This window comes from Chinchilla lanigera, unplaced genomic scaffold, assembly GCF_000276665.1.
Source record: "Chinchilla lanigera isolate Chin_1 unplaced genomic scaffold, ChiLan1.0 scaffold00015, whole genome shotgun sequence".
NCBI classification, from domain to species: domain Eukaryota; kingdom Metazoa; phylum Chordata; class Mammalia; order Rodentia; family Chinchillidae; genus Chinchilla; species Chinchilla lanigera.
The window spans coordinates 30,032,450-30,043,240 of NW_004955416.1; positions in this window are offsets into that span (position 1 = coordinate 30,032,450).

Sequence of the window (10,791 nt, forward strand, 5' to 3'; positions counted from 1 at the left end):
GGTCCCAGGTTGAGGAAATAGCTCTTTCAACCTTTACCCTCAGTCCTGCCCCTGTGTGTGCCACAGGGCACACAGACCCTTCATTCCACACCACATAAGACATCAAACTCCCCTGAGGCTGCCATACTGTGAGGAAACCCAACTGAACCAAGGAGAATGGGAATGTGGAGGGTCACCCTGGTGTAGATAGGTGAGGAAAGCCTTTCTTAGACCTTTTCACCCAGCCTCAAAGCCAGCTAACCATAGTAACAGTGACCCCAGAACCATGAGAATATCATCTTATTTGTTGGGGAGGTGGACTACATGGCAACAGAATACTACTTGAGGTGTATCAGGCAATGTCCTCTGAACCCCAGGGAATATGGCAAAGGTGGCTTGTCCCCCTCTCACCACCTCAGGAATGCTGTCATTGATGAGGACAGGCTAGGGCCACACTGGGATTTTGCTGCTTGAATATTTTCATCATAAGCAGCAAATGAGAAGGGTGAGCTGGGGAAGAGAGGGAGAGTGAGCAAGAGAAGGAAAGTAGGGTTCCCAGGAGCCTAGGCACAAGGACGGGACTAACGGCAGCTCAGTCCACATGCAGAAATTCTTAGCTCTTGGAATTAGCTATGATTTGAGTGTGTTTCCTGAACAACTGTGTGTTGGAAACTCAGTTCCTGAGTGCAGCAGTGTTAGGAGGCAGGGACTTGTGGGAGAAGTTTGGGCTGGAGGTACAGAGTCTTAAGGAAGGGATTCATGTCTTTCTCATGGGAATGAGTTAGCCATCTCGGGGGTGAAGCCCCCTTTGCTCTTACACATGTGTGCTCTCTCCCTTTTCAATATCTTCCACATTATGAAACATCATGAAGCCATCACCAGATGTGGCACCTGATCTTAGACTTAGACAAGCTGCGTAGGCTGGCTTTTTGTTGCTGGGACAAAACACCTCAGAAAGAAAACTTAGAGGAAAGAAAGTCTTATTTTGGCTCATGATTTCGGAGGGTTCAGTCCATGGTAAGTTGGTTCCGTTGCTTTTAGGCCTGTGGTGAGGCAGACACGTAAACAAGCATGACAGAGGAAAGATGCTCCCTTTATGGTGGCCAGGAAGCAGAAAGGAAGAGAAAGATCCAGAGAGGAAGGGGCTGAGGGCAAAATATAGCCTCCAAGCTCATGCCACATGATCCACACCCTTCAATAAGTCCCACCTCCTAAGTCCTCATGTCCTCCCAACAGTGCTATCAAATTATGACTCCATTAATGGATTAGTCTGCTGAAGAAGTTAGAGCCTACATAATCCGATCACTTCCAAAAGCCACTGAACCTCTGAACACAGGAGTCTTTTGGAAGACATCGTAGCTCCAAACCATAACACCAGCCTCCAGAACTGTGAGCCTAACTAGCCCTCTTTTCTTTATAGCAGTCTCAGTCTTTATACTGGTCTCAGATGTTACAAAATGGACTTGAGACTTGGCCAAGGCTGAGGTTCAGGTCAGCATTTCTGTGCTGGGGCAACAGCAGGCTCTGGAAATCACATGACGGACAGGGTGTCAAAGGCATGCCCCTGGGCAGAGCTGGTGCTGATGCTCAGACTTCGGGGTTCAGGAAGAGATGGAGGGAAGAAGGTTCTAGACTAGGGCTGGACACTAAACTTTCTGTGGCCACATGGACCAAGGCCTAGGCATAGTTCCCTGGTGATGATCTCTTCTGTTGATATTAAAGGACCTATCGTATACTTGGCTCTGTTGTCTGTTGTAGCGAGAGGTGAAGGAGAGTTCTCTGGACATCTTGTTTCCCTTCTCCTAGGTCGCTTTGCCTTTGTCACACTGAAGCTTTCAGCTCCCAGTGGGGGTGGAGGACCCCCACTGTTCATCTCTGCCTCCCTAGCTCCAGGAGCTGCATATGCTGGCACTAAAACTTGGGTTGCATAGCTTGGGTGGGAGGCCCAAATGTAACCTGATGGGGACAAAGGGGAACAGTGGACTCTTCAGATGACTGGGGCCACCAGGGAGGCCCTGGGTGGCCCAAGTTTTCAACCCAGCCTCTTTCGCCTTGGCTTCAGAAACCTCAAGTAAAAAATGAAACTAATAATAACACCACCAAGCCCAGTTTGGAGGATAAAATGGCATATGGCCTAGTGGGGTCTCCACTGGTGGGAGGCGTGGGCTGAAAGGCCATGTCGGTGAGTCCCACTGTGTTTGCAGGAGCCTGGCATGAGAAGTTCTAAACCCACTGAGCTGTGGGTGTGGGAGCAGGTGGGCTTCCCAGCACAGAATCTAGCCAGCACCAAGAGGAGGTCAGGACGGTGTGATCTTGTTCCAGAGCCGCAGGTGACCAGTTTGGCACAGGCCTGGCAGGCCCAGATGGCAAGAGGCCTGGCTGCCAGGCTGAGAAGTTCAGGCTTGGGGAGATGGAATGGGAAGCCTTCAGGAAGTCTCCACAGAAGGCTGACCTGTCATTGGCAATCAAAAAACTAAACCACAATATTTGGAAAAGGGTGGCTTCGGTAGAGTCTTGGGTATGATCCAGGATCCAGGCAGGTGTGGCTGGGCTCCAGGCGTGGGCAGAATGGAATCTGAGACTTCCTGCTCACTAGAACTCCTCCCTCCTTGGCCGTTGACGCCACCTCGTAGGGTGGTTTCCCAGGAAGCTGCAGGTGGAGGAGCTCAGAGCCCCTGCACGTTGGCCAGGTGGAGTCACCTCGGCCTGGAGCCCACACAAGAGGAGCAGCCAGCCATGCAGCTCTGCCTCAAGGAGAGCAGGCTATTTTGGGTTCAGAAGCAGACCAGATTGGTTCTGTTTCCAGAGGAGCTTTTGCTGGCAGCCCCAGGTGCTCCATCTGCTGCAGGCTCCATCAGATGGTCCCTCAAGCCTCAGGGCTCTGCTTCTCTTCCAGCCCTGCTCAGGCCTGGTCCACTTCCACCCTGTCCTCGAGCCAAGCTTGGAAGCCCTTGCTCTGCCCAGAGCCTGGTAGTCCCACTCAGACTCCTGCCCAGCCTGCTGTAGCTGGTACCAGGCAGAGAGCTTTGCCTTCATGCTCACAAACCCTGGGGTAGGGTCAGGCAGGGTAGGTGCCATTGTAATCCCACTTTATAGATCCAGAAGCTTCAGTTTACAGAAATTACTAACGCTGTCAGGGACAAGGCCAGCCAGAAGCTGAGCAGGGATCTGGATCTGGCTGTACTCCCAGATCTCAGGAAGGTGATCACCATCCTGAGCTCTGGCGGGCCGGAAACAGCCTTCCAGGTCTCATGGAATCCAGACTACCTTGGAGAATGAGCAGGTTATGGTGAGCCCATTGCCCCTGGGTCAGGCAGTCTCGGGGATGAAGGAGGACCCCAGAATGCCCATTGTGCCTGAGGCCTGTGTGCAATGCCCTGCTCTGAGGGGAAACTTGCCCTCCGCTGTGTCATCTTAGACTTCAGACTCCTTTGTGGAGACTTCAGGACCCTGCAGCTATACTGCAGCCACCCCCAAAGATGCTAATCCTGTCCCAGAGACACACAGGCCAGGGGTGCCTCTTGCTGGAGATGTTGGATATATAGGGCTCTCTCTCTGAAGGCTCTTCTTCATCAAACTCGGCCCTACTCTCTCCAGGGGCTGCCCAGGAGAAAGTGATAGTCAGTTTTCTATAACTGTGACAAAATACCTGAGAGTAATTAAAGAAAGAAATGCTTATTTTGGTACACAGTTTCAAAAATGCTTATTTTTGGCTCCATTGATTCTGCACCTGCGGTGAGGCATTGCATAATGAGCTTTGTCCACCTCGGTGCAGTAGTGTTCAGAGGTGGGGCTTTGAGGAGGAGACTGGGTCGGGAGTGCTGTAACCTCAGCAGTGGTTAATCCATTGGCAGGTCAGAGATGTGGGCCTTTGGAAGTGGCGGAAACTTCAGGAAGTAGGACCTGGCTGGAAGAAGTGGGTCACGGGGGTATGTCCTTGAAAGGTGTGTTTTGTCTCTGGCCCCTTACTCAGTCTTTCTCTTTCTTCCTTTCTCTTGTTCTTTCTTCCTTCCTTCCTTTTTTCCTCCCTCCCTTCCTTCCTCCCCTCTTTCTCCCTCCCACCACCCTCTCTGCTATTTATCCTAGGAAAACAGCAAGAAGGCGTTCTATAGACACAAGCCTTTGACCTTGAACTCCCATCTCCAGAACTGTAAGACTATGTCTCATCTTTTATCAACCACATCGCTGAGACACAATACCCCGGGCACTCAAAGTTAAAGGTGGAAAGGGTTTACTTACCTCATAGTTTGTAGAAGTTTCAGTCCATGGTTTGCTGGCTCCAAGGCAGGGTAGCACAAGGCAGAGGGGCAACCATTCATGGTGGTGGGAGACAGTCAAAGTAACAAGAGATGGGGAAAGACAAACCTCTTCTTGTCCCTTGTATTGCATACAGGCTACCCACCCTAGGGTGGTGTAGCACTCACCCTTAATCCCAGCATTGGATCACAAATTGGTCACAAACTAGATTCAGTCACCTCTGAAAAGCCCATCCCCATGACTGCATGAGGCTTTGGGGAAACATCCAGACGTAGACCATAGCAGGTACCATTTTACAGCAGCGCACTAAGACACGGGTGACCTTGAGTGTTCTAACTAGGATACGGACACGTATAAGCTGTAAGTGTCCAGAAAATGGCATGGCTTTTAACTTCCCATAGCTTTTGGGCAGATAAACTTTATACCAATATACAAAAGGGCGAAAATTAATCTTAAGAAAACAGGTCTCTGTTCATTTTCAAAATCTTTATTAAAAATTTCAACAAGATCTCCTTTATTTTTTTCTCCAGTACTAGAAATTAAATCCAGACCCTCACTCAGGCAAGGCATGTGCTCTACCCTGAGCCACCAGGCTAAGATCACAGCAGAAAGGTGTGTATTGTGCAATCAAGGAGTCAGGTCCTACAGCCCGCCACTGATGGGGCGGCTGTTAAGGGTTTGGGAGCTGCTCTCGTCCACCCCTGCCAGGTTTCCCTTGGCTCCTGGTGCTGAGACTCTAGCAGAAACTAAGCCAGCCCTGAGTGTACCAGGCCTGCTATGAGGTCAGCCCTTCCTGAGTGCCGGTGCTGGGCAGGAATGTGTAGGCTGAGGCACGTTTAGCTCCTAATCCTCCAGCTGGGGTGCCCGCCAGAGGCCTGACAGGAAGGACGGAGGCACACTGGGGAGGGGCACCTCCGGGCTGACTGTGGGTGGGGTGCCGGGGACAGGCTACTTCCAGGGCTGCCGTAGCTGACAGGGGCACTGGTGGGGTTGCAGCCCCCAGGGGGGCCAACAGCCAAAGGAGGAGCCGGGCAGAAGATGCAGCCCGCTCCTCCCCAGGTGCCTCCTGTCGGTGAGGGACACATCCCTGAGGTCCCCAAGTGGAGTGGAGAAGGGACCAGTGCATCCTTCCCCACAGCCTCGCTTCTCGGAGACCACAGGCCTGGAGACTGATGTGGCCCCTACGTGAAGCTCAGCTCACTCCCTCCTCTCGATCACTTCCCAAAGAAACAAAGTAGGAGCATTTTTATTATCCCTCTATCCGCCCCTGGAATTCCCTTTGGAAGGAGCCCTGTTTGGGGGAGCCCTGAGGGCGGGAGAAAGGTCCAGAGAGTCACGGTGGGGCCAGATGGTTTCAATACCAAGAGCCTTCTGCAGAGCAAGGTAAAGGAGCGGGCTGGGAGAGGAGCCTGCTTCAGTGTCCAGAGGTGTGGAGGTTGGGCCGCCTGTCACACTTGCTCCCTTGGCAGAAGTCAGGTGAGGGTCTCCAGAGAGGAGGAGATGAGGTTTGGATCTTTCCTGGGAAGAAGTCACCAAGCTGGGCTGATGAGAGGGAAATCTCATAGGAATAAAAGCCCCAGGACCTCACCAATGTCTCAGGGCCTGTTCCCCACTTTCCTGACCGTGGACACCCAAATAAACTGCTGTGGCTCCCTTCGGGGAAGGCCTGAAGGAGTTGGTCTCGTGCCCTTGCCGTGGCATGTAAAAATGTCCTTACAGAACTGACCTGCCACTCAGTCTTGGGTCTGAGGACTGGCTTAGCATCAGAACTGGACAAGGAGTTCTGCCTGAGGGCTGGATGGGGTGCCCTCAGCCCCCTACCGTCCATCTTGGTGCTGTCTAGTGTACAGGCAGTCCAGTGTTCGGGTGAACGCCCACAAGCCAGCCGCTCTGCACACTGGGATCTGGGAGTCACCGCCTCAGCTGTCTGCGTGCCAGGCCCCCAGCTGCTGTCTGGCTGGCCACCCTCTCAGATAGTGGCAGCCATCTTGCTTCCGACAGTGAAGCGTCGCCATCTGTCATCTCGTCCATCACAACCCCGTCTCCTCCTGTATGCGCCACTGCCGTGAGGGTCCTTCTCAGAGCACGCATCCTCCCTCTAGCACTCTTTGTCACACTGCTGAGAGGAATGGTGCAGCTACCAGCCAGGGTGTTCCGGCGTCACTCAGCGCCTTTCACGCCTTCCCCCGGTGCTGGCATTTCTCTCCATGCAGTGTGGCTGTCTTCTCTGAGCTGCTCCAGGAGTCATCCTAACACACAACAGCACCATGTTTTGGGGTCCTCACCAGGGCCATGTCGGGGAGGCTCTGGCCTTCTCCTGAGCCCCAGCCTCCGTGCTGTAGCATCCTCAGGATCACACTTGAAGGCGTGATGTTGTCTTCAAGCAGGAAGGGGAGGGAGGCCACAGGCTCCTACCAAGGCAGAGAGCCTGCTTCCGTAGGCCCCGCCTGTTCACCAGGATCTGAAGGCCCAGGACCCCTGGGTCTCCCCACCAATGTCTCCGTTCCAAGCCTCAGGGCCCTGCCCTTTCCCATCTCAGTTCTGACCTTGCATGAGAGCCTGGCAGAGCTGAGAGCTGCCCCACTTCCGTGAGTAACTTCTGAGCTTGGTCCTCTGAGTGGTCCTCTCCCCATTCTGTCCTCCAACACCCTCTCCTCAAATGCAGGAAACGCAGGTTTCCTTGAATGCTCCAGCGGGGAGCATTTGTCTTGATGTATTCGGGCTTCTCTCTTCATCACTACGTGTGCAGTGCTCAGAGCAGCCTGCTGCCCCAGCGCCAAGCCCCTTGGATGGCTTACACACCCCAGGGTATTGTACTTGCAGGTGGGTCTCCCTCCCCGGAGGTCCCTCCTGGCTCATGTCCCTTGGAAGGGTGGCGAACACTCTGCCAGGTCATGCTCCACTTGGCACTTGTGATGGGCCCAAGGTGCCTGCCACTGTTGGCAAGAAATCCCACATGGACTCTGCTTCCTGGGAGACACAGCTGGCAGGGGTGTGGAGGGCAGGACTATGCAGAGGGACCCAAGGACGCGGGACACGGGACATCACTGCATCCATCTGGGACCCAGCACCTCCGGGGCTGTTCCAGATGTGTTCCGAAGATATCAGAGAGTCACTGGACACAGGCCTCCCCTGGGAGCATCCTGCTGGCAAGGGCTTCCCCTGGGGTAGAAGACAGTCTGTCGCAGCAGGTGAGTGGGAGCCTGGCTCTAAAGAGAAGAAGCAGGTGGAGAAAAGCCTCCATCCACTGCCATTTCCAAGGCCTGCTTCCCTCCCCCCACGTCTGATTCTCCCTTGTGTGGAGCATGCCTCAGGCCATGTGGGGTGAAAGCTCTCTGCTACCTTTGTTCTCCAGCAACCCCTCGCTGTGGGGCACCAAGCCCTCCATCATCCTGAAGCGAGAGGTGGATTTGTCTCAGGCAGAGCGGGCTGAGGGTGCAGCTCAAGGATGGGTCACTTGCCTGCCACATGCAAGGCCTTGGGTCCCATCCCCCGACCCCCCAAAGGCAGGAGAAAGGCCCCACAGCCTGGCTGGATGGCCAGCCATGCCTGAAGCTGCAGGGTGGAGGGGGCCGGGTATTGGGGCTCTGTACACTATCTTGGAACTCTTCATACTTTTATCCTTGAATTTGCTTTTTTTTTTTTTTTTGCCTTTTTGAGACAGGGTCTCACTATGCAGTTTAAGCTGGCCTTGAGCTCACTTTGTAACCCAGGCTGGCCTCGAACTTGCAATGATCCTCCTGCTGAAACCTTCCGAGTGCTGGGATTACAGGCGTGCGCCACCACACCCGACCTTGAATTTGCATTTTGTAAGTGAAGCAGATGGGACAGTGGAGTGTCCATGGGGATCCTGTTTCCTCTCCACCTCTCAGTAAGGGTTCTGGTCACGCCCTTCCCATCCCAGTCCTAGGGACCTCTTCCAGGCAAGGAGGGCTCAGGCATACTTCATGCAGAGGTGGACACGGGCAGCACACACGTACAGGGAAGAGCTCTGGGCACCTGTAAAGATCTGTGCACACCCTACAGGTACCCCTGAGCCTAAGAGGGTAAAATACTTAATAGCAAATCAAAACACCATTCCTCCGCTAGGAACAAGGGGCCTTGTACTGTCATCTTGCGCCGTCTGTCTGTCCTCACATTTGTGCTCCCCGCCATCTGCCCATTCCTTTCTTATTAATCGACCCTAAAACGGCTGCCAGGGGCAGGCTGTGGCCAGCACCTTCTGCTGTGGGACAGTGCATCTCACCTTCTCCGCTGCCTGGCCTCCTGCATCAGGAACAGATCCGGCTCTTTCCTCCTGGCCCACTTTAACTCATAGAAATGACACCAAGTCCCCTTCCCACTAACCCGGTGCAGGTGGGGGAGTTAAACTTCACCTCACCCAGATGGCCACGCTTTTCTAAGACTGGACATAGACTGATTTGGGCAACCTGCGTTTTTCTTTTTGCTGCTGATGTTTTATTTATTTATTTGTTCAATAAAATCTGATTTAAAAAAAAAATAAATGATTTGGGAAACCTTGTGGGCAACACAAGCTGCAACCTGTCCCGTACCCGTAGCTCTGATGGTGACCAGGTTGGCATGTGCTGCCCCACCTTGGTTCAGACTCGCTGAGATGGCCTTGGGTGCTGGGCCAGCAGAGGTCAGATTGCTGCCTGTTCTCAACAGTTCCCTAACTTTTTTGTTTTGTTTTGTTTTTACCTCGGGGTATGACATGAGTCTGGGTCCCTGGTGCCAGCACCAGCAATCACACAGGGTTGAGCTGTGTCCTCTCTGCCTGGGGCTCAGGCAGTTCCTAGGTTGCTCCTCCCACCCCCCCACTTCTACCCCAGCGCCTGGAGCTCCAGGCCCCTGGGGACGCCTGTGCTGTTTGTTTGGGTGAGAGCGAGCTCCGTGTTTACAGATTTACAGCAGGCTTGCAGGCGGTGCTCAGCCTGCGGAAGGCCGTGCCAAGTGGGTATCAAGCAGCAGCTGGGCACATGCTCCACATGACACACACCCCGGGAGGGCAGCCCTCCTCCGCACCCCCAGAGAGCCACCTCTCTAATAGTGCCTCCCTTGGCTCCCCAGGGAGGAGTGGGAGAACACAGGACGATTGTCACAGATCATGTGCTGGGGAAAAAGCCACACAGACCTGAGGCTGGCGAGAGGGGCAATGAAAACAGCCCTTTGTCCAGGGCCTTGTCTGCCACACACTGGGCTTGTGTTTCTTGCTTTATGACAATTGGGTGAAACATTAGACTGGGGCATCAATTATTCAGATTTCACTGTGAGGTCAGAATTCAGCGGCTCGGACCGGCCCCCACCCAGAGGGAGCTGGTTCCAGGGTGGAGGCTGTGGGAGCCCAGGCAAGCTGTAGGCCCCTAGGACCCCCAGCACCCTTCAGGCCTAATGCTTCTCTGCTGGCCCAGCCAAATTGTTTCCCTGGGGTTTTTTCTAGCCACTGAGTGGCAGGGAACAGACCAGATAGCATTCTTCTATTTGGGGGCAGAAAGCATAGCTCCAGGACATGAGGCTCTGTGACCCTCACTTCCAGTGCCTGCGTGTGCACACCGTACACACACACACACACACGGCTCCCATTTATTTCTCTGGCTCTGTCCTTGCTCAGGACCCTGCCCTTGACCGCCTGATCCTGGCTCTGCCTGTCTGAAGCATCACTAGCACACAGTGGTGGCCCTCCCTGTCCCCCGGCATGGGACGGCCATGTCTTCTCCTGACCTCAGCGCTTCAAGCCATGCATTTCCCTTCAAGAGCTGCTTAACTTCACTCACAGCCTTTGACAGGTTGTGTTTTCACTGTCATTCAGTTCAGAAGACTTTCTTGTTTGCCTTGTTATTTCTTCTTTGACCCACGAGTTTTTAGAAGCATTTTGTTTAATTTCCGCATACTTGGGGACTCTCCAGACATCTTGATGTGATGATTTCTCCCGTAATTCCTCTGTGGTCGGGGCACATTTTTTATGTGATGTCCAGTCCTTCTCAATCTACTGAGAGTTGTTTTATGACCCAGCACAGGGTCCGTTTTGGTGAACACGAAAATATTGCAGTCAAGGCATGAAACATGGACATGGCGGTCGGGCCAAGCTGGTTGGGGATATTGTTCCAGTCTTCGGTAACAGTGAGAGAATTCAACACTCAAAAAAACCAAGTCAGGTCTATTTCTCCTTTCAGTTCTGCCAGGTTTTGCCTTTTGAAACTCTTACTAGGTGCACACACATTGAAGATAATGTCTTAGTCTCCTTGAGCTGCTCTAACAAAATACCTTAGACCTGATAGGTAGATCAGATGTCCCCAAACGCAGCTCTAGACTGATACCAGTCAGCAGCCAGTTAGGGAGTGGGCTGCACAGCAGGAGGTGAGCAGTGAGCCCGCCAGAGAAGCTTCGTGTGTGTCTATAGCTGCACGCCCCCCTCCCATGGCCACCTCGACCCCCACTGTGAGCTGCGCACTAGAGGGGTCGAGGATGCACCCTCCTAGTGACCATCTCATGTAACAATCAGAGAAATGGAGTGTGTAGTAAGTGTAACACAGCTGAATCATCCAGAATATGCGG